This window comes from Paramisgurnus dabryanus, chromosome 8 (assembly GCF_030506205.2).
Source record: "Paramisgurnus dabryanus chromosome 8, PD_genome_1.1, whole genome shotgun sequence".
In the NCBI taxonomy this organism is placed as follows: domain Eukaryota; kingdom Metazoa; phylum Chordata; class Actinopteri; order Cypriniformes; family Cobitidae; genus Paramisgurnus; species Paramisgurnus dabryanus.
Genome location: NC_133344.1, coordinates 23,913,214 through 23,937,760, shown reverse-complemented (window position 1 = coordinate 23,937,760; position 24,547 = coordinate 23,913,214). Strand labels below are relative to the sequence as shown.

General features: G+C 38.9%; 1 long non-coding RNA gene across 1 annotated transcript; it reads right to left on the bottom strand.

Annotated features, from left to right (window-relative positions):
• Positions 1–1,404: 1,404 nt before the first annotated feature.
• LOC135771055 (uncharacterized) lies at positions 1,405–13,307 on the bottom strand. The gene is made up of 4 exons (XR_010542831.1): positions 12,584–13,307; positions 11,806–11,883; positions 7,059–7,168; positions 1,405–2,725 (listed from the first exon to the last, which is right to left on the bottom strand). It is a non-coding gene; the product is annotated as an uncharacterized lncRNA (long non-coding RNA).
• Between the last annotated feature and the right edge of the window lie 11,240 nt (positions 13,308–24,547).

Sequence of the window (24,547 nt, the reverse complement as noted above, 5' to 3'; positions counted from 1 at the left end):
ATCTAATGAATTCACCAGACTGTGGGGAGCGGCTAAACTGTAGTCAAAGGAACTGGACATAAACCTTTTGAGAGGGCTGTTAGTAAGTCCTAACATATTTATGGGAATAGGGGCAACATAATACTAAGTGCTTTAGTGCTTATATATGCATATATTTGTGTTCAATTATAATCACAGATCCATTAGCTCTGCGTTCACTAAAAATGCACCAGATAGCATTGACATGGCCTGCAACTATCAGTGAACTTTTGGCAAAATTAGCCATTAACCATTGTGCTTTTTCTGTAGTTTGCTGTTTATAATGTAATACTAAAATTATATTTGCTAAGCATCTTAACAACGCCTATATGACAGTAAACATCATAACCGCTGAATGTTTTTACTGAACAATGATTTTCTTTCTGCTGCCTCATTTCATGAAGAACAAGCAGTCACATGTCTCAAGACATTGTACAGTACCGCATTACACACTGTGCCGCTTGTCAATCAAACTGGTTACATGATATCCACTAGGCAACAGGTAGACCGTGGTACATTGACCTGGTGAAAAAGGCACCACCACAAGCCTACGGGCAAAGGTCGGGCAGGATTGTGGGATGCTGGAACAGTGTTGCAACACGGATGTTTCGTCAGGTGAATGATCTCCTGGCTTGCCGAGAACTCAAGATAATCCGTTTAAGCAGCTTTCACCCTGTGTAGAGTGGAATTTGGATGATTGAAAAACCCCTTCGCACCACATTTAGGACTGTTCTCTTTCACCGTCCAAACAGCCCATGTGGTCTCATCAGTGCATCCAAATGGACTTCAGTTTCACAGATTTTTGTGTCGTAGTGGAACGCAGTGTACGAAACATGCTGTAACAATGAATTTAAATTTTACAAATATTTTCCATGCCAATATTCAAATCTGAATTTGTTCCAGATGCATTCGCCTTTGTAAAACAATGAATTGAAACAACAAATAGACAGTTAAAAGCAAACATATGACTCATGTTGATTGGAGAATCATCACTGCATGTGTGCCTACAGCTTCATGACTCTGTTGGATGTTATCTGAAGTGTTTAATATTCATTGACAGGCTAATACACCCATCAACCTGTGGCAGTCACTATAATGTATACTTAACTTTTGCCATTTGGCAAATTAGGACCTCTATAAAAAGTGGTGGGAAAGAAGCTCAGAACGTGACTTTTTTTTATATGAGAAACAGCTCAAACACCAAAAGATTATCTGCACTAATATAAGACGCTGCCTAAAGTTTCAGGAACTGTGACTCGAGACAAACCAGGATGTACTCTTGATCGCCTTTGTTGAATCATCAATGAACATTAAACAGTCATTAAGAACTTAAACCCGAGCAAACTATTAATTAAAATACATCGCAAATAAACCACAGGAGGCGAATTTCCCCAAAGCCTTTTTATTTCACTCTCTGATCTGCATTACATCTTTAAATCACATTGATATCCACGAAAAGAAAATAGTAAATGAGTTGGAAGTTCTGACAATAAAATACTTCCAAAGCCTAAGTGCACCTGCACAGACAGACAGAGCTTAAGAAGAGCTGAGACAACGACCCTCAACAATCTTTTAATGCACTTGTGGAGAGATTGACATTAGACTAGAGCGGATCACGTAGGCAATCTTCTCCAATGACCTGAGGAAGCCCTTGTGTGGAGGTCAGAGCCATACGTAAGGCACGGTCACATGTGCAAAACATGTGGCGTGCGTCTTATCTAAGTTTGAAAAATAAAAGGTCAAGAACAGATGGAATTCCTGGAAAAGACGAACCACATTTCCTCAGCGCAGCATCTGGTTCTCCTAAATTGCGAGAATATTTTCATTTTTCATCTGGCGGGGAGGATTTAGAACGCACACATTTTCATATCCTGTTTTCTGCACCGAAGCTAGCCTTGGGGTTATGTTTATGGCTTGTCTGGGGTCAAGCGATGTGCAGAGGGTGTGTATATACTGTATGGAGGTCTGTATGCGTATACTAAGTTTGACCAAGGTCAGATCTGTACATAATGTGCACAGCCAGAACAAACAAACTGAAAATCATATTTGTGTCACAAAACAGTCTAAAGGCAAAAGGAAGTTACATACGCACTGCAAGCTTTTATCAGTCATTCCCTAGAGGAACTATGAAATTTTAACACGCAAACATGTCAAAGCCTGGGCACGTATTCAGAATACATAGAAACATGCACTGTATGAGAACATTTCATATAGTAGTTGCTAAACTAATGTAGTCTTCCTCCATCTTCCTCATCTTGTGCTACAGCAGCACAGCAAGATGGCTACTTCTTTCAGCTCTGAATGCCACTCCCTCCATGCTCCACTCCCAAATAAGGGCAAGGGAACCACACCGGTCCAGGAATGTTGCTGAGTCAGCACGGAGCCCGCTCAGTATCCTTTTGTTTACGCCTGAGATGAACGAATAGCCAAGCTTACGTGAGGTGAGGTTGGGGGAAGATCGCTGGAGACAAAGTGGAATCCGGGATTGCTGGAAAAAGGAAGGCAGGGGCCCACAACGCCTTTACCTTTGGATTGCCACCTCTGATGTGCCAGGAAATAGCCAACCACAACAGTTCTTCAGCTGGCAGCTTTAGCTGGTATACAAGGACATAAAGCTTGCCAGTGAAGAACTGCTGCAGGTCAGCCAAGAGGCTCCTCATAGTTCCCGGTACTCCACAAAAAATGTAGACACAAGGCGTGGCAGGACCTGCGTGGATAAAAAGAAAGAACAAGAAAATGTGTGAGGTGCACATCGAAGGATAAGACAAACTTTAAATCAATGGTTCATAAGTGATGTTACAAGTAAAACATTTTGAGTATCATCTCCCACAACCCTTATCAAACTGCTTTAAACAGCAGCACACATCAAGAAAAACTAAAAACAGACAAAGAGTGGAAAAACTGAAACATGCTGTGACTGATAAGAGGATATTTGGATAAAAAGTTTGGCTTTCCAATTTTTACTGGCACAGCCATGCAGACGATAGAGACAGAGAGAGAGAGCAGTTAAGTCATGTGCCTTCTGCCCCAGAGGTATTGCAGTCCTGCTACCGCTTCAGCATTCATTCACTCAGCTCAGCTCCTGCCTATAATTGAGTACAGATAGATCCACTCCCTGTGCACCGGACCAAAGCTTTTGATCATGCTAAAACTGTTATGTAGAGAGGCTATGCACGGCATTAAAACTCTCTCTTTATTCCAGTGACTTAACATTTACTTTCAAACACGTTGTTACATTTTACCACAATAAGAAAGCTCTTGCGCAGCCAAAAGTCAAGCCATTCATTCTCCTCTTAGGGAAGTACATGAAGTATGGTTTCATTTCCTCTGAATGTTTCTTCTTTCACAGACAGACAGTCTCCAGGTCTCGTTCTCCCATTGATCTGCATTGCCCTAAAGGTAGCTGTAAAGCTCTGCGCTTTGTCGGCGGTTCAAGGATGAGCACTTGCCGCACAGCCACGTGAACCCAATGACCCTGCTGAATGATGGAAAAAGGGCCAGTTTGCTTAGTAAATCCAACTGGATTTGGACTGGACACTCCCTACACAAGAACACAAACATTGAACTTTCCTTCCTCTTTCACTCCCTTTCTCACACACAGGGTGCATGCAATGGGGGGCTCGGAATGGGTCTTAAAAGTTCATATACACTAGGTTTTCACAAACCTAAAAATTTGAGTACAAGTTAAGGTAATCTGCTCGTAGCTGCCCTATAAAGAAACAAAGGCAATGGAGTGACCGAGAAAAACAAACGGTTAATGACGAAAATCACATTCGGGAGCATCTCCCCCCTTCTGCTGGGTCTTAAGCGTGTTGTTATCAGACACCAAGGCGGCTGAATCGTCCTTTGTCTGAAGCCAGAGATAAGATCCTTCTATGTCCAGGACACTGCAGACAGGGAGGGCTGGTGGCTTCGGTTACAAGACTTAAACACAATCACAAACCACCGTCTAGAATCAGATCTATATAATCATACTATAATGTGCGACACCCATGCATTTAGCCCAACGAATGAATGGCACAGACAAAACTGCTGGGTAACATGTATTTATGGAAAAGTCAAACACTCTCCAATCTGCTTTATTCTATTGGGACAAAACAATTCTTATTATATGTTGCTGTGTGGATTTTCATTGGGCGTTGCATGGCCTTTGATGTCCCCACCCAGTCAAGACACTTAAAGGGATATTCCACTTTCATAAAGACATTTCTGATAATTTACTCACCCCTATGTCATTCAAATTGTTCGTCGAGAAGAAATTAAGTTTTTTGAGGAAAACATTCAAAGTTTTTTTTATTTGAACTTTAGTGGACCTCAACAGTTCACAGTTTCAATGTATTTTAAGGAAAACGCCACTGTTTTTCAATATTTTACTATGCTCTTACCTCAACTTAAATGAATTAATACATACCCATCTTTTTTCACTGCGTGCACTTTTAATCTTTGTTCAGCACCTCGTAAATGTGTTAGCATTGAGCCATAGGAATGAATGGGGCTAGGCTAAATGCTAACACATTCAAGAAGCACTGATCAAAGAAATAAAAGTAATTCACATATGTAATTGTACGTTCACACTGCCGCCAGGGAGAGCTGCAAAAAACACTCTGGCTACCCTGCCAACGACACTATAGAAAAAGTGTAGATTCTCTGGAATCCTCTCAAGCGGAGGTCCGCCTTCCATTTAGTTGCCACCGAACATTTATGCCTTCCGATTAGTTGCGCCTGAACTGCGTAATAGCTCATTACCATAAAGTTTAACTGATTTCAACTCTCCTCGACACTCACACCGTCCAAGACGCGACGCTGCTCGCCAGAGCTTGCTGCCGGCTCTTACTGAAAATGTATAACCTCAGGCTACTTTGACGCTCTCATCGGTGGCCTTGTGAACATACAGTAATGTGTGACCTATTACATAGTGTGACCTGATTATGTAATACATAAGGTCGCGCTGGCGCATCACATGGCTAGTGCAAGGTGAGACATTGTGGTTTAAAAGTACTTTTTATATGACAACCATTTTGATAGGTAAGACCGTATGCCTCGGCTGGGATCGTTTAGAGACTTTGAAGCAGAATTGAAACTAGAGGTCCACTAAAGGATTATATGGAGAAAAATCCTTTAAAAAACTGAATGTGTTTCCTAAAAAAAAAACTAATTTCTTCTGGACAAAGAAAGACATAAACCTTGGATGACATGGGGGTGAGTGAATAATCAGGATTTTTTTATGAAAGTGGAGTATTCCTTTAAGAGCCACAGGCTTGGTACAGAGCGGTCAGCACTGAACACAATTGAGCATACAATATTTAAACTCTGTTCCTCTAACATACACTCTGACTCACTGACATACACAAACACACAATGCCTGAAAATCCTGTCGCGCAGAACACTGTGTTCCCAAGGAGTGATTGATTGTAAAGCCGTGGAACCTTCCCAAACAATTACAGTCAGGCCGCTCCACAAGCCAAGGGAAACCGAAGAGGCATGCGCTCCTCTCGTGTGTTTCCATCCTACAGACTCTACACAACAAACCATTTTATATGAACCACTTATTTAAAGAGTGGGGGTAAAACACCTTTCATTTTATCTCCGCATCTTCAATGCACTCAAATTCTTGCATCTGAGACTTCAGCTGTCTAACAATTGTGTCCAAGGTCGGCAGCTTGCTCACGTCACCAGGAGATATTGAACAGCTTAAGTGACAGATGATAGTTGAGAGTGCATTTCGAACCAATTGGCAAAGACACAGAGTTCAGAGTTGAGTCCTGTGTTACCCAACATCTGGAAGACAACTGGACGTCACATTTTCAAAGCGAGCATACACCCTTTGTCTAAACAGAAGCAGGGCGGATACATGCAGATCCTTCAACAAACATCCCACACATAAATTGTTACCGAAGTGAGCTGCGGATCAATGCATTAGTCATGCCCTTCAGCAATAATCGAGATGTGACTAATGGGCAGGGTGGAGATCTTAAATTAAAGTGAAATTCTGTATTTCTCCGAACAGAAGCCCTGCAAGGTCATTTCTGAGCGGAGATAATGATTATTAAGGAACACCGGCTTTAAAAGGTGCAAATGGAATTAGTTGGAGGTAGGTGGTGCAGATGTTACATTCCTGTCATGCCTGTCCTGTCAAGAGGGAGTACAGTCGAGAAAATTAGAGGAGAATGAGTGAACCACACCCAGTGGTTGAAATGCAGGAAGGTCTCTCGTCTTTCTGCTAAAGCGAAAAAATGTTATGCTGGAACCATAAACTGGCTGAACGCAGTAAGAATCTCTGGAAGGAAACCGCTAAAGCCCTGAGGGATAAGGGAATCCATTTTAGTTATGAAATGCCACATGACACAGCATGCAAACGGATCATCTGCATGGGGGAGAACATCCCGTCCTGTAAAACTACGACTTCAGAACCTGTAGCACGGTTATTTGAAACCGATGCGCCTTTGCCAGCATGCTACATATTTTATTGAAGGGCTTTGCCACGTGAACCTGGTTCTTGAGACATGCTGAAGTGGAAATACAAAAGATTACATCTAATGACAGTGTCCAAATTTCTTTTAATCCGACTGTCGAGTCATAGATGCAGTGGATATAAGCATGAGGTGAATCCACTTTCCTGTGTGTCACACGCAACCTGTGCATTATTCACCATCCTTTCCACATGCATTGAGCAGCACGTCCACTTGCGTCTCAGTTCCCTCTTTAATCAAACATACCTGTGCATGCGTCTGGCTCTTTGAAAAGCCCAGCAATCAGAGCAGGCCGCCATTCCAACAGCAATGCTTCAAATGCTGAGACGGCTTCAGTAATTCTGCAATGAATCACCACATGAGTCAATCGGCAGGCAGGCGACAGTAAAAAAAAAATGGAGTGTGCAGACATTGAGAAATTGATGCCATTCACTAACGCACAGATGAAAAGACTGAAAACCTCCAGATGTCAGGAAGAGTAAGAGATGGAAATAAATGCACCTGTACCTAAGGGCTTTTTGATGATGCTGGTTTGTTTGTGAAGAAAAGGTAATAAACAGGAAGACTTACCAAGGGCTCGTCCGGTTCACAGACGTCACGCATACATCCTGCCCCTCTGTTCGTGAAGACACAACCCCCATTAGCCTCCCAGACTTCATGGCGGTGCGTGGGAATGTGTCCTGCCAACCCAGAAATTATGAAGTGAGCATGATAGTGTGTGTTTACAGGTCAAGACACACCAATCTCTATATATAACACAATCAAAAAGAGCACAGCCACACTAAACAAGTCAAGTAGAGCGCTCAAGGACAGTAATTTAAGCTTTAAATGTCTAGCCAAGGAATGACTACAAAAGTATATGCAGAAAGATCATAATTCATCAGAAAAGGAAAGGGGTGCCGTCACATTTGCATACAAGCCCCACCTATTCACCCCAGAACCAGGAATCTACATGATCCAAGATGCCAGTAACACAAGAGGCCAGAAATTATCAGATTTTGTTTAACTTGAGAGCCGCCTCCCATTCTTGCTTTTGACATTCAAGACGGACTTCATCCCTAAAACCGCTGCTCAACTTCCTCCGAAACCGTTTGATATACAAGAGGAAATTCCAGCTGGTTTATACAATGGAAATGACTGTGGGGCAATGCGAAAGCAGCAAGCCATTTCAAGAATTCAGCAATGAGAGGCGTGGTTTCTATAAATCTCTAACGGTAGCTCCATAGACCCACATGTAGCCAGAGGAAACAGTGGGAGCCACTGAGAGACTTAACCAGGATGAAGAGCATCCCACACATATGCTTATAAGGACTCGACTGACCAGCATGAATGGAGTTTGCCAACATCACACAAAAACACACTCTCTATGTGCATATCCAAACTGCAATGGCTGCCATATGCTATGAGGGTATGAAGAAATGACCACCATGAGAAACCGGGGGAAGTTCTCAGCGTTCTTTAACTTGTTCTTCGGAAATGCAGATTGCAGCAGCAAAGAATGCCGAACATCTGGACAAGATTTAAAAAAAAAAAAGAGGCTTCAGGTTCATAAAACTAAGAGAAAAAAAAATGTGAACCAAATTCTGAGAGAGAGAGAGAGAGAGATGACAGATTACTATTAGGGTCAAAGAAACCATGTAATCAGCTATGTAGTGCAACACTGTGCATCTTCCTCCTCGCTGTCATAGTTGACAAAGTCACAATTTTATATAAGATAAGATCATTCTGCATTAGAAGCAAAGATAAACTTGCCATGTAATGAAAAAGAAGCTGGTAAACCATGAATAAGCACAAACTCAAATGAAGCTTCTTTCATTACGTTGGCCGTTGTAATGACAAAGCATTGCCTGTTCCCCCCACCCCACCCTACACGCTCTGAATCACAGCTCACAATGTTAGCAGCGATCACAGACCGGCAGCTGCCTCTCCCAGCACAGCAAAAAGCAAGGATGTCAGTCATGCTTAACAGTGGGCCATGAGACAACATTCATTTAATACTGCGCGATTGTTATTAGATAACGCTGCAAAAGATTGGTTACTCATTACCCAAGCGCAACTGATTTGGCAACAGGATGCAGTATCGCAATCAAAAATGATGCAAAGCACAGCACAAAACTGCGATTTCGACTGTTCATCGCCGGCACTTACCGAAAGACAAAATATTTCCTAAGGAAACAGTGATGGAATTATGCTCAACAGGTTTATCCCTCCCCCCTCTCTCTCTCTCTCACACACACACACACACACATTTTTATTCTCGCTTGCCCCTTTCCATTGCGTTTTCAGGAGTACTTTCCGTTGGTCAAGTCTCTGTGCCACGCATTCTTGGGATGCCTGGTACATATGGTATAAATTCCATTCTGTCTGCAGAGGCCCTCCATGCTGTCTGAGATACGCTGTGCTGGAGTGACTCCACCCTCCGATGGAGCCGGGCCAGCTCACACTCTGTGCTGCTGATGTGAACTGATCGGCTGCCTCGAGAGAGAAATAGCTAGCCTGCAACAGGTTTTAAAACGAACCGTTTTCATGCAGAGTTTAAATAACATGCGCAGTCGGTATACCTGTGTGTGCTTTCTTGTATGTTCGCTGTGCACCGGGGACAGAAATTCAATGAAGAACAATAGCACGAAACCCCAAAGTGGGTCACTTACATAGCAGTGTGGAACATAAATGCCTGCAGCCTATTTAATCAAAGAAAGCTTATATCGGTCCAACAGGGTAGACATCATAACTAAACTCACTCTGGCAGTCTGCATTTGGACAGTGCTAAAGTAAAATAAAATGACAGAATTGCATGCACAAAAGTAAATCGACCACATTATCTATACCTTTACCGACGTTGGGTCAGTAAATAAGCCGTGCTTTGCTCGAAGATGGCGACAAAAATGCATACCAAAGCTCTGCAGGCTCATTTCCAGAGACCTGAGTGGACAGCATTTGGTCCCACAGGACTGCGGGGCTGCACAGACGGGAAGCTCCACTGTCCTTGAGACAACAGCAGACCTTCTTCTGAGATCCTTCCCTCCCACACTCAAGACAACTACAGCCACCTGCCAAACAGGCAAATCACTGTCGCAGCCGAGCAAAAATCCTACTCACAGTCTGTGCGCCACAATTGCCGCAACAAATACGGATGCAATGGGGGACTGTATGCCAAAAATTCTGAAAGTGCGCTCAAATCCCCAAATGATAAAGAAAAAATATCATGTCAAAGGGATCGAACAGCAATAGCATGTATTATTAAGGGTGTGGCTTATGTCTCAATGCCATGACATTACTTTTCTTTTCCACGCATACAGTTGTCCGAGCCCTCTCTTACAAAATCCCTCTAACTAATCATGCAAGTCTAGGTACTCTATAGGGTCAAGGTTAAACAGGAAGTAAAACATTACAACCAACAATTACAAAGTTTCATAGTAAGAGAGTTAAAACAGCACTGATAAATGTCAAAAACCACAAAGAGGAAGCAAAAACCTTTAGTAATCAAAGCCTCTCTACTGATTCTTCGTTCGGTAGAAGGGTATATCAGACACTATTGTTACATTTCTGTATCAGTCTTCTTGGCTAAGATTTAGATTAGGAATAAATTTGCGTAGCAGTGACCTGAACTGCAAGACTAGGCAATAAGATCATAGAGCAAAATATTTCACTGGTGTTTAGATGCAAAAGCAATTATCAGAGTCATTGTTGCATAATAAAAAAAAAAACACAAATCATTTGCCTTGAAAAGACCGTAAAGACAATACTGCTTCACATAGATCCAAAATATCAACCATTCCTATGGATAGTGATTACCCCAGGACAGAAAACAGTTTTCCATAAACTGCATTGTGCTACTTTATTATCTAAATGTGTTTATCGAATTTAAAATTGTTTACAAATTACAAGGACCCTGTGTTCTAGTCCTTACATAACTTCTAGTTAAGGAATGTACGCAGGCATAGACAATTAAATGTTTAATATGCTGAAATTTAAATAAAGCCAATCAATTTAAAATACAGTTATTAATTAAATAAGTCAAAGTTGTTTAGATGTATTGTTAAACAAATGTAAAAAAAAAATATAGTTACTATGCATTTAAGTGAGTTTTGGTTTGATATTAGAAAGTGACGCATGATGTTATGTAATCATTATCATATTTAGTAATGTGACAATTATATTTTGTTTTATCAAGATGATCAAAGTCAATACATAAGCAACTCTTCTGAGGAAAAGAGCAAAAAAAAAGAAAAATAGATATTTTTTTTCAAATCCGTCATAAAAAGCCAAAGCAGAATAAGGATGACTAAAAATTTGTTTTAACAATCTCAGCTCCAAGCATAATTCTGGTGCGTAAAGTAAGGCTGCTGCAGAGAAAATGGTAATCACGTGCCTGATGTATTTTAAAGTCCCCCTGCGTTTTTTGTTGTTTATTCTATGTGGTGTTTTTGACATGCTTAAACAAGCTATTTAAAATTGCCTTAGTCTCCTACGTAACAAACATGTAACCAATCACATCATCATAGTTGAACTAGTGGATCAGTAGTTCGAGCCACAGATATTATATATGGATGCTGCATAAACTCGGCCCTGAAAATATTGTAGCACAGCTGCTTCAGCTCTGCTTCATATGCAGTGTGAATCCTCTGACCTGTTAACATAAGTGCTAAAAAATAGTGCTACAAACACGCACTTCACCTATGCATTGTGTGAAACCGGACTTAGCAATTATTTGTCCGAAACTGCTAAATATAGATAGCATCTATTGTATTTAAATATATATCTATGGTCCTATGAGGCGCAAAAGAGTGGAGGTGGGGACTAATTTGCATATTCGTCCACGTATAATAAATAAGCCAAAAGTATAGTTACATTCAAGCAGTTTTAAAGCATTAAGAAAATTACTGTCACATGAAAAAATTTTCATTTTGATGATTCTCAAAGATAAGTTTTAAGTAATAAAATGATCGACTACAGGGGGACTTTAACTTAAAACAAGTGTAAGAATGATGAAATCCATTCAAGACCATTACATAAACGCAAGTTAAGGCTCCTTGTCAACAGCTGATTCCTTAGATAATTTCATCCATAATTTCAAGAGAGAAAGCAGACAGTCATCTACTGATGATGAAACTGATATGGAAAATACAGTGAAGCCAGCACGATATTTGCTTAGTCATTTTATAACTAACAACCTGAATAATTACATTTTACAAACAGTCCAAACAGTCTCCTAGATGAAAAAAATAGGGTGAAAGGTTTTTGTTCTATTCTAGTTTTGACACATAGCCCTGCCCTAGCTAGCTGTCACCTTCAACTATTATATTTCACAACTTACCTTCAACAGCTGGACGAAATCCATTCAATGACATACTGGTGGCACTGAAACTGAGGTCTTCTCTCCAGATGTTAAACTCTGTGTAAAAAAAAAAGATCAGAAATATGAAGTAAGGTCAGGCGGACAGCAAAATGAAAAACGTAATCTGGAGAGAAAAAGAAAAGAAACGTGTATATATGGCAGTGTACAGGGTGGGGTCTTGAGGAATGTGCCATGCTGCTCTCGCCTCACAAAAATCAATGGCGATGTATACGGATCACCCTATAAGCGCTCTGTCAGTAACAAAAAACTATTTAATGTTAAAAGTACGCAACTTTAACTATTAGTTTGATAATCACCATTTCTCCTATTGCAGTTTTTTATTACTCTTTTAAATGACGTAGACTAAATACTTCGTATATTAGGCTTTAACGTACGCTTAGGGGCCCATTTCTATTTTACGTCCAGTGAAGAAAGTTACAAGAAGAAAACATATAATACAACAAGCTAGCATACAAAACAAAAATCAGTACATATTGAAAGATTTGTAGAAAGTACGCCAGCATTTAGCAGAGTAAGTTGATATATTGAGCTAAAGGTAGAGCAACGCCCACTGTATATCAGTAGTCTAGTGTTAATACAGCGTTTGTAAACCTGCAAAAGATTTATTAAATCAATAAAATTAATAAAAGTGCAGTGTTGACTCTTTTAAGTATGTATAATATGAAACATTTAAGTTTATCGATAAACACCATCTGTGTGAAAACTTCTGACTGAAGAATGTCCAACGCCTACTTACTTCAACTGGCAGAAGTCTCGGTTTTTAGAAGATCGATTCGTATGTCGTGATGGTAACCGGTGCGACTTCCAGATATCATCTTACATACGCACAACATCCTTCATTTCGCGATGAGTTTTCCCCTCACGCTGACTAAAGGACGGCTCACGCCCTGTGCGGCTCAACTCTGAACTGTGCGCTTTCCCTGGCCGCGTCGCGAGCTCTTCTGTTAAAATCTAACAGATCATATTCGTTTCTATGTAACGGATTCAAATTACATTGGATTTTCATACTTGCTAAAAGTTACAATGAACGTTACAACGGATTAAATTCCGCTTCGTAACATTTTCAGGACGATCAGTGGTTCCGTTGTGCAATCAAACGCTTCCTGGATTTAAATATCTCTTACAATCCTACCGATGACAGACAAATTCTCGCGAATACCATAAACCAGCCTGCATTTTAAGTTCTGGTACACTAAATAACCTTTTTGCCGAAAGCCACACCTTAACCCCAAATCACTCCTGACATCAAAGCTAAAGCTTGACTCTTAAAGCTTAAAAGCGACTCACTTCATCAATTTAAAAGAGTGCTAAAGGAATTACAAATAATGTCATTACAAAACTATAACACGACACTATAAAACCCTGTCGATGTTAAATTTGACAGTCTAGCCAACACATCGCTGCGTCCCGAGGCTCTGCTTCAACTCCCCTCATACCGGCTTCTCCTCCCGATCAGCTGGCAGCGCAGTGACGCCAAAAGCAACAGCTGACCAATCAAACAGTAACGTCAAAGAACAGAAGTAACGCCCTCTTATGATAGACCTTGAGTGGCAGGTCTGCAAACCAATGGCATGCTCACAGTCAGACGGGTGTAAAACGTTCCGTCCAATGACGTTCTCTCTCTCTGACAGGCGTTTCAGGGTTCTTCTAAAGAGCAAATCTGTAAGCAGGACACTGTGTAACTGTTTCCCTTTAAATATTACTTAACTTACATTTTAGACAAACCACATCTCGTACGTAATGTCTTCACATTTACATAAATTACCTCGTTTGACCAAGGTGCTGTACAGTAAAATAAAAATAAACCAGAAGTTAACACAATAAGAAAAAATTCAAGAGCAGAACAGCTAAACTGACAACATGAATCAGGTGAAGAGAGCTGCATTTCATTTTCTATTTAAAAAAAAAATGATTCCTGAGGTTTCTGGTGAAACATTTACGATATTGCTCATTTTGTGGAAGGAAACCTTAATTGTTGGCTTGCTAAATCATAAGGGATTCTAAACAAAAATGCAAATTCCTGCCACGAAGGAGAAAAAGAGCTGAAAAGTACAGGCCTTAAGTATTTAAGAGGAATTTAAGCAATTGTCTTTGTGCTTGTGGCCAAAGTGTGAACAAAAATGCTCACATAGTAGAGAAATAAGAAACATTGTTCTTGAATTGTATGGAATTCATAAAAGAGGAGAATTATTACTTTGTAGTATTATTAAATATACAATACCGTTTCAGAAACTCAAAAACAATCATAAATGTACTGCATTTATAATAAATAATTTCCTTATGTATATATCCCTATGGTGTGGTGAAGTTTTCCAAAGTCACCTACTTACACACAAACAGTTATTTCCCTACAGCTGCATGAGAGGGTGTTTCTCACATAACTATACATGTAGTACATCTTTCTGGTCATTTTTTGTAAGATCAATTTCTCAAATTTAAGAAATAAAACCAAGTTATAAAAAAAACTAATTACATTTCAACTCTGAAAAGTCCCAAAGGAGCATAAACATCACAACCATGCCATTTCCTTCCATTGGGATCCAGCATAAGCATAACATTTCCTGAAGAATTCCCACAACAACTATTGATGATTTACAGGAAGCCTAAATAAAATCTTACCATCAACTAGCCATTTGAAAGAGGAGATAATTAAAACCCTAATTTAATGTCATACAAATTCACTTTATCTTCCAGATCCTACATCCTGTTTGTTTAAAGACTGGAGATTTTGGTAATATCTGGTGTCCTAGAGGGCACAATTGCTGCTTCATCCTGATAAGGTCAGATACACCAATGCAGGCTCAGGCCCACTGTCTGGGCATGCCCTTCTTTAATAGAAACATCATAGTGTTGGGGACTAAAAAAACTCATCAATTTAATTACTAAATGTCATTCACTTCGCCTCCATGGAAACACATGAAGCATTTTTGGCTAATGTTGTGTTAATATACCTGGTGCACAGAACCAGTCCCTCACATTAATCCATCTTAAATGGATTCCAGGAATTTACGGCCTACTCCCAGGCAAGTGCTTTCCTGTGTGAGTACATTGAAACACCTCCATGATCAGAACATATTTAATTAATTAATAAGGATCTTATTTCTCTCTATGGGGCAACTTCTCTTAATATATAAATTCTATAAACTGTAACATAACAGAAATGTGATATTACCTACTCATCAGTTAAAAATACATTATGACTGCTTATAAAAGATTTGCAGTCATTGGCCAATAGCTGTGTTTTATTTATGATCAAATAAAGCTATGACTGCTACACCTAACGATTCTGTGTATCACTGCACAGCAACCACAATCGGTCAGGGACTATTTTTACCAGCAAAAGAAAGGGTTTTAATGATTTTACTTTATGAAAGTTGCATTGATACTTATTACTTTACTTTAATATTTGTATTGTGTGTTACCCATTTTATAAAAGCAACAAGGTACTCGAGGCTGTGCTGTATCATAAATAAGTCACGACTAAAGGGGTTGCAGGCAATCTGCTTCGCGTCGTGCCTAGCAAAGCCTGTTCCACCTTAATGGTTATGTAACTCATAAATTGATTATTGAACTCATTCATAGATACGTTTTTGTTTATATGCATGTAAGTTTATTGAGAAATAGTAGTTATTATGCTACCAATCAATTCTTAAAAATCATTTTTATTAAAGAAATTGATTCTGTAATGTTTGCATAAAATTATACATATTTATCTTAAGTCATTTTTATAAATCACAACTTTTTCAAATAAATACTGAAAATTCGTCAATTCACCTTTTATGGACCCTTAGGTATCAATAATTTGCTTAATCTGCATAATACTTTATTCTAATCATTTATTGTCAAAATTGTGTTACAGTATAGCATATTATTAATTCTAATAAAAAGACATGTGCTGCATCCTAATTATTCAATAATGCTATTATGTTCTCCTTTTGTTATGTAAAAATATTAACATTTGAGTGTGTAGCAAAAGAGTACGCCTAACAGAAATAACTGTAACAGAAATGACTATAAATAAAATATATTAATTCAGTGTAGCGTCACTAAACTCCTCCCTCTCGCAATGACTTGTGGGTAATATTAGTCGTTAGAGTGTGCATGGATATGAACTTAAAATTTTCACCGGAAATAGTAGACCATCTGGTAAGGATACTCATCATTTCAACATACTACAACAAATTTACAATATTATTTTTGACGGAGAGTACTTGAATTGGGATACAGAGATGCTGTGATTTCCACTGTTCTTCAAATACCACAATGAATTATATATAAACATGTATATTCACAAACATATAAATTGTATATGGTAAAGTACAGTTTTCTTTTTCAAGTCACCCCAAATGTTGACTGGCTCCTCCCTGACTGTTAAACATGAGGCAGCACCTAGAGGAATCCGAGTAACTGTAACTTTAAGAGCTGCCTTTTGCAAAAGAGAACTGATTAGTGGTCCCGGCAGCCAACCACGCAAGCGGCTGAGCGAGGACTTAAGCCAATGAGCCGTCCTGCTGGGCGGAGGTTACAAAACCAGCCTGAACCCAATGACTCAGCACAAGCAAGTGCGTGCGAGATGACACTTAACAGCATTTTAAAGAGCCATTGCTCACCATGTAAAAGTAGGCACCCTCGAACCTCAAAAGCTGTTTTCTTCCCTCTGACAGGGAATGTAAACATTGTCCAAAGTGACAATACAGAATGCAACTTACAGTTTTTGCCCATTTCCAGTAGGGACCACACCTACATACTCATGATAGATGCAGCATGACTCAGCACCGGTCATCATGTTACACTGCCCCACATCATGACTGACGGGAGCTCTGACTAAACAAAAATAATAATTTGTGACATACAACAAACATGCCAAGACAAACATTGCAAACCATGTCATTCATTACCAAAAGTATATATACAGTACAGTACATATGTGAGGATCTGAGCCATAAAACAGCCATCAAGGCAATACCTCAGTGACAAAGCCCTAGCTATATTTACATCATGTGCTGTTAACCACAGAGTACATACTTCCCGAGCTGGCAGCCGGGAATCTAGAACCGGCTCTTTGTTTAAAGGTAGCGCTGAACTTTTCAGGTTCCTGATACGACAGTGAGGCATGCAAGATGTGATAATAAGATAACTTTAAATGCTGTTCTTCAATTTCCTTACAAATGTATTCAAATATAATTTAAATGGTTTTGCAATGGGTGTTGATAATCGAGTCACAGCTAAAGAAATGCACAGTGTGACCTGATTTTGTTTAAACTGAATTATTAAGCACTCTGTCAGGCTCCCTTACCATGAGCAAGTCCTACAGCAACTGCAAAAGAGAGAAAACATTAAAATAATACTACATTTATGCGTTTAGCAGACAATTTTATCTGTAGAGAGTTACATGGCATTACAAGGTATAGATTTTATCAGTAGGTGGGTCTCGATCGAACCCATGAATGCAATGCTTTACCAATTGTGATAAATCATATTATGTGTAGCAAATTCAGTTTATCACTGAACCAATCAGTTAGATATGGTTCTTACAGTCAAAAAATGAATTATTAATTAAAGAGATTATGTAAGCTGCATTATTTCAATAAGACATATTTACAAAAACAAATTTTCTGCAAGTAATATATTAACTTGTTTTAACTTCAAATAAATAGGAATTTATTTTTAAACTTGTACTTATTTTTCAAAGTGGTGGTAAAGGAAAGATCTAATGATCTCATACGATTTACCCTTGTTGCCTGTGTTATCATATAGGTGTCTTATTATCATATCATACGTGCAAGCTTTAGTGGACTCTGGCCCTGTGCATGTGGCCTGACCAGGGCAGCATCAGTGAAAGTTTGAGAGGAATTTATCTCCCTTTCCACATGCAAGGCCAAGGCCTACTTACAGATATGACTAGCCTTGTGCATGCAATATAACACGCTCTCCTTGAAAAGCTGATCTGTGAGAGTTTCAAAACAAACTTTGCATAATACCAACATGAACCACCACTCTGCTCCCAACTTGTATTTTATCAGAATTTTTTTTAATGTTCTGCAATCAAATATAAATAAATAACAAAGGAATGTAACCAATATGAAATCTGACAGCAAATAAATCACAGCATGATAACTACGTTATATAATGGTATAGTGAAACCAAAAACCTCTGACAATGCGTAGAAACAGTTTAAACAGCTCAACTTACCTTCTGAAATATTAAGTTAGTGAATCAGTACTGTGTTTTCCCCGAGAACCTTAGAATCAACAGCAGGTTACGTAACAGCCTTGAGGTCTGGAGGTGCGATATGAGCTAGTTAAGCATGTGACAGTGATTTGGGTGTATCTGACCCACATTCACTTCCCAGCAACCATTGCCCACTAGGTCACATCACCCTGTTGTCCTGTATAATATTCTGTTCCTTGGATTTTTCCTTGTTCTTATTATTAACACTTTTTTTAGATGTTAACAAAGTTGGTTGTGTTGCACATCATAGAAGACAATGTTAGTATCTGTTAATTTTAACATTAGGAGAAAACTAGTTAATTTTCAGTTTTTTTTGTGTGATGTTTTTGTCTTCCAGGTTTAAACTCCATATCGTGTAAACGTCACAGGGTGTGACGTGGCAAACACGGGAAAGAGCACAACCGTCATAACCTGAAAACCACGCCCACCGGTGTCTCATTATTATTAATAAGATAGCTTGTTTTTATCCCATGCGGAGACGTTTCGCTTTTGTGTGTGTGCGCGCGTGCATGTGCTCCGCGCGGTCAGGTCAGCCGGGGGGAGGGTGTCTGGGGTTCACGATAATCGCACATGGATACGGTTCTGTATAAAAAAAAAAACTATGTGACTGCGCCATTACGCACAAAATACGTTGGATGATTTTACCCGCGATGCTGTCAGGGCTAGACTCACCATCAACTGAACTTGCTCGGGAAAGCTACGGGAGCCAGGTGGACTTTGATCTGTTCTGAGGTACCATGTCCTGAAGACTTTTCATTATCTTCAAACACGCTATTATTTAAACTATAACAGTTTTACTTGACCTTTGTTTAAATTAAATATTATATTCTATTAAATTATTTCTGTAATACTGCTAATCTTAGTAAATCTTAGCTTAAATCAGTTGCCCCGCCCACTCATCGCCGTTCTTCTCACAGCGTCCACGCCCATTTAAGTAGCCTTTTTCAAAATGATGGAGAGATAGACTGGAGCTGAAACAGTGGGGTTTCATGACGCTTTAAAGGAATACATCATCTTATAATGAAAATTCAAGCACCTTTAATTCTGAAATCATGACTTTATTTTTCCAGAAAACGCATGACTACATTTTATTATTGTGCAAACTGAATTTGGACCTTGGAAGAATGTTAAGTGATTGTGTCAACTGACAACAGTTTTGTTGTGCATGGCTTCACTGAGGTCACCCTGCAGTCAAGTAAGACTTTACTCCCTTTTCCCTCCCACAAGGGAAAATAGCTTAGCCTGTCCTAATACATGTGCACCTGTCTAAAAACCCAGCCCCCTTTGCACCGCACCTGCCAATCCTACAGTCTGACACAGATCCAGCAGTTTGCCCAGCTGATTTTCCACAAATAGAGCCCAGTGTTCCAACTATAGAACAGTGCTCTGCTCAGCACTGCACATTTATATAACTTGGCAGGGAGGCAAGGAAGTGCCACAGTGCCAAGCGGCAACACCGCACGCCCACAGACCCGTGTACCCATATCAGCCTGTTTCTATGAAGCCCCTATGCCCTCAAAACAGCATAGAGACCTATGAATACTTATATGCCTCATCAGCCTTGTGACAAAGCATGTGTCATTCATGTCTAGGGCAATGCTTTAATTCTTCTGTCTCCTGCAATATGTGTTTTAGCATATCTCTGTTGTAATGGAGGAAGGTTATATACCTGTCCTGTAATGGCATGTAAATGTTTATCCCTTAAGAAAGGAATCCAGTTGACCAGGAATGTAAATAATTTCTCACATAGATGCTGATTTGCTGGTTTCATTTGAACTTTGGTCTTACTGGTGCCACCTCCTGTTCTTTCCATTTTTGGATAGAAAGCTTGACATTTTTGCTGAGTCACATCACGTGAGTTTGTTCAAACACATTACTGGTTTAATCTGTAACACTGTGGACAGGATTGGAGAATAGGTTTTATAAAATGGCATTACAAAATAATTAGTTCATTCATTATAAAAATACTGGGCTATTTCAACTCAGCATTGGGTCAAAAAGAGACGAACACAACCAGATTTATTTGATTTTGAATTGTTTTAACCCAAAATTCTGGGTTGTTTTAACTCATTGTTAAGTCAAATATAAACATTTTCTAGGTTAGTTTAAACCAACTGCAGGCTTTGTCCCTTTTGATCCAAAAATAACCCAGCATTTTAATCTATATAGATTTCTGAATACAGATTTTCTTAACCCAAAATTACACACTTTAAAAAAAATATGTAATCCATAAGTCATGGCAACATACAGTATTTTTCTTTGCTACTTAAACTCATCAAAATTTAAGCTTTATTTAGTTACGGCAGCTTATCAGTCAACATTAAAAATAGTTCACTGTAAAAAGTGATGTCAAATCAACATATATTTTGGTTACTTTAACTTAAAAAATTAAGTTAAACATTTTCAACTTGTTTTTATAAGTTATGTCAACTTATCACAAGTCAAAACTTAAGTAGGTTGAATAGCTTGCACAATTAAGTTGTTTAAACTTCATTGATTTCGTTGATTTGATAATAGCCTACTATAATTTTTTACAGTGTGAATATGGTCCAACTAATAAAATTCTCTAAGAAAAGGGGAAAGTTACTTTTAAAAGTAATGCATTACAATATTAAGTTACTTCCAAAAAAGTAACTACTCGGGTTACTTAGTTACTTTTCATGGAAAGTAATGCTTATGTTACTTTTTAGTTACTTTTGCGTTACTTTTTCTTGGCTGAGGCTTGATCTCTTTCAGGCCTTGCAGGTGTTTTTTATAACTGAAAAGTTCTGCACTTAGAAATTGCATATTTCCATCGCAAAAATGTCGACCTCTGGCCTGCAATCTCCATTTCTAACTCAAACTGTTCCCACACAGGCGTGTACGCATAGAGTGCATAATGTGACGATGTTTAGTTTAATTCAGTACATCATTTTTTTTATTGAAATAATGAAACTAAAAAAGTAACTTGCATTACTTTTTTAAAAAAGTAACTCAAATATTAATGTGTACATTTAAATAGTAATGCGTTACTTTACTTGTTACTTCAGAAAAGTAATATCATTACGTAATGCACGTTACGCGTAATGCGTTACCCCCAACACTGATGAAAACCATGTGAAAGTAATTTTATTAAGACATTAGGGCATTTTTTCGTGTAACATTTATTAAAGTGCTAGTTCATCTCAAAATTTAAATTATGTCATCATTTATTAACTCTCAAGTTATTACAAACCTGTATACATTTCTTTGTTTTGCTGAACACAAAAGAAGAGATTTAGAATAAAGCAGAAAACAAGGAGCACCATTGACTTCCATAGTAGGAAAGAAAAATACTATGGAGGTCAATGGTCGCCAAAACAATTTGGTTACAAACATTGCTCAGAAAACCGTTACTTTTTATACAGCAGAAATGTATACAAGTTTAAAGCAACTTGAGGGAAAGTAAATTTTGTAAGAATTTTCATTTTTAAATGAATTACGTACATGGGCGTCAGAACCATTATATGTGGGTCTTATACAATATAACTTATAAAATATAGTTTAAAGAAGTCAACTTTATTTTATAAGTTGTAGCAACTTATCGCTTGTCAAGATAAATAATAGTAAATTGACATGACTTGTAGATCTGAGTTGATTTCATACAATTTTTAAAGGCGGGGTGCATGATCTCTAAAAGCCAATGTTGATGTAACGATGGCAACGATGTAGATAAGTAGACAGTAGACACGCCCCTTACTGTTGACTGGCTACAAGTGTGTTTTGGTACTCGGCCCGACTCCCTTTTCCAAAGTGTTTTTCAGAAATCCTGCACCCCGCCTTTAAGGCAGCAAATAATTTTTACAGTGTAGCTTAAAGGATACATTATGCTCATGTTTTCTTGTAAGCAGCGTGCAAATTATAGGCAACTATTGCGCAACATAATTTTTAGGACGTAAGGTTCATCTGATATGTCATTTTAAATAAAAGATTTTTTTAAATAAAACTTTGCAGCTTTTAATGATATACAGTACTTGAGAAAATTCAGATGATTATAACTCGTATCATTATGATTCACTAAAGATTCTTTTATCTTTTATTTTATTCTTTTTAAAGACCCAATATTACAAAAGTATCTTGTGACCTTTGCCTCTTGTGAACTTTCTTTCTGCTTCCTTGAGGATTTCTGTGAGCATAGAGATAGAAATTGTGCAGGGAGACATCCAGCCAAGGCCATTTATGTGAAGATGATGAGATCCAGCATTTAATAAGCTGGGAGACAAGTGCTGTACCTTTCCAAAAGCAATGCCCTGATGGCCCAGTGAGCGAGAGGCCTGGCCCACCCCAGCCTGCTGCATTGCTTTGTTATAAGGAAAATAAATGTGGAAAGGTGCTGCCCTGCAAACAGAGGACACAGATGTCTCATGTACTCAGGGTACCCAACACCCGCCTGTGTTCTCTCAAGCCAAAGGCTGACATCCCAAGGACAGAAGCCAGGAGCTGTACAGTTCCTGCATGTTTCCAATAAATCAGACAGATTAATTAAAGAGCCAGGCATGTGAGTGCTTTAGGTTGATATCTACACAGCGGACAGCACTATAATTGGCCATGCACATTAACGGTGTAATACCTTCCAAGCAAATGCATGAGGTATACATTTGGCAAACGCTTTAACTCGAAGCATTTTGCATTGGCATTGCAAGATCTACTACTGGCTGAGTCACAGAAACACGACACAAAATTGAAGGCCTTACCTACTTCCTAATATATGAGGTGCATTAAATAACTTTATAAATTATGATTTTAAAATATATATATGTTGATATGGACCATTTACTGTACATTCTCCCTGCGCACAGAAATACAAAACATGTTTCCTTTACAGTTCACAAGTTTACATGTGGAATAATGTTGGAATAATGTGGAAACTAATGTTCCCCACAGGGCCTCGTATATCTGATGACAGTCAGCAGTCCAATGCACTCAGATCATGCTACACAGGCGTGAAGTTGCACAATGGAAAAAACCCCAATGCATGTCCTCACCAGAAAGAGCAATACCGCCATGCAGCTGCATGCACGGCAGGCGGCGGAGATGTTTAATTGCGGCAAACATGTTTATTCCTTCTCAACCAGCTGTAAAGATCACAAAATGTGTGATTCAGACACAGCAAACTCAAAAATGAAGGAATGCAAGATCCTGACACCATTTTTTCAAATGATCCGGCCCCCCCTAGATGAGTCAGACAACCTGTCACACTACATTACATCTCTTACCATCAGTAGTTCTCTGGTCTCTGCCCAGGGGAGAGGCGTGAACAAGCCCTTTTCTTAGTCACAGCAAGTGCCAAACATATTCAGAGAGATTAAAGCAGATTTAGGTCCGGGAAAAAGAAATAGATGGCATTTGTATATGTTTTGTGTATGTAAAGTATATGATTTGGTAAAGTGAAAAGTTTGTTATGCCATTCTTAAAGTGCATTCTTCTCTATCCCACAACTTCTCCATTCCTGCCCCCTCTTGTTAAAATCTAAGTCCAATATAGTACCAGTGAAGTGTATATTTGGCAATCCTATATGAAGTACATTCGACGATGTATAACACTATCAAATTGAATAAAAAAAATTATAAGGGAGTTGTTCCCATAGTACATCTGCATCATGTACACGTGAAGAATTTGCTAAAGGCTTTTGCAAATATTTGCTGCTTAACTTCAGTAATGTTCACACCTGGGTAGCAGCAACAGAGGGCAGTTCATATAACGCAGGTGTTGTATCTTTCGCAACTGAAAAGTCAAAACAAAACATACAAAACATCAGGCAGGATCAGACTCATCTAGTTTTTGGTCATACCATTTTTATTAGATTACTAAACTGATCTGGAATAAATCAATCTCAACATGTTAGGTATTTAATGGAGGCATTTCATAAATGTAAAAACATGGCATGCAGATGTTACCCTTTGCCTTAAGGGACTGGCAACAGTAGCTCAATGCTGGACTGCCCACTGATCCTAGCGCTCCGGTTATTCATTATGTTGTCTATACTGCTGTTAGAGTATACTCCTCTGAAACATGAACTTTAATGATATGAACTTTCATTGTCTGGTCTGTGAACGCCTGTTATGAAATGTTAGGCCAAGAGCATTGCATGAATTTCAATGTAAAGTTTTTTTAGGCTACATGTGTCATGTTTCAGCATAAAAATAGGTGCTAAATATAAACTCAGTTTTCCGAGCCAAAAGGAGTATTATGTGCGTCATAGTAACCGTCACTTGTGTCTACACTGCTTTGCCATTTTCAGGCTGTTTCCCATACTGCCACCTGCTGCACACTTCTCAAGCAGAACCTCTGAATCTTCACACATTACAGATAATTCAAGGTTGCCAGCCTATATGATTTCATTAACTTTCATTATAAACATGAATAGAAATATGGAAAGTTAACAAAGCAAAATTGTGGAATCATTTCATCATCTTATCATAAATAAGCCTTATGATTGTTTCTCATCCAT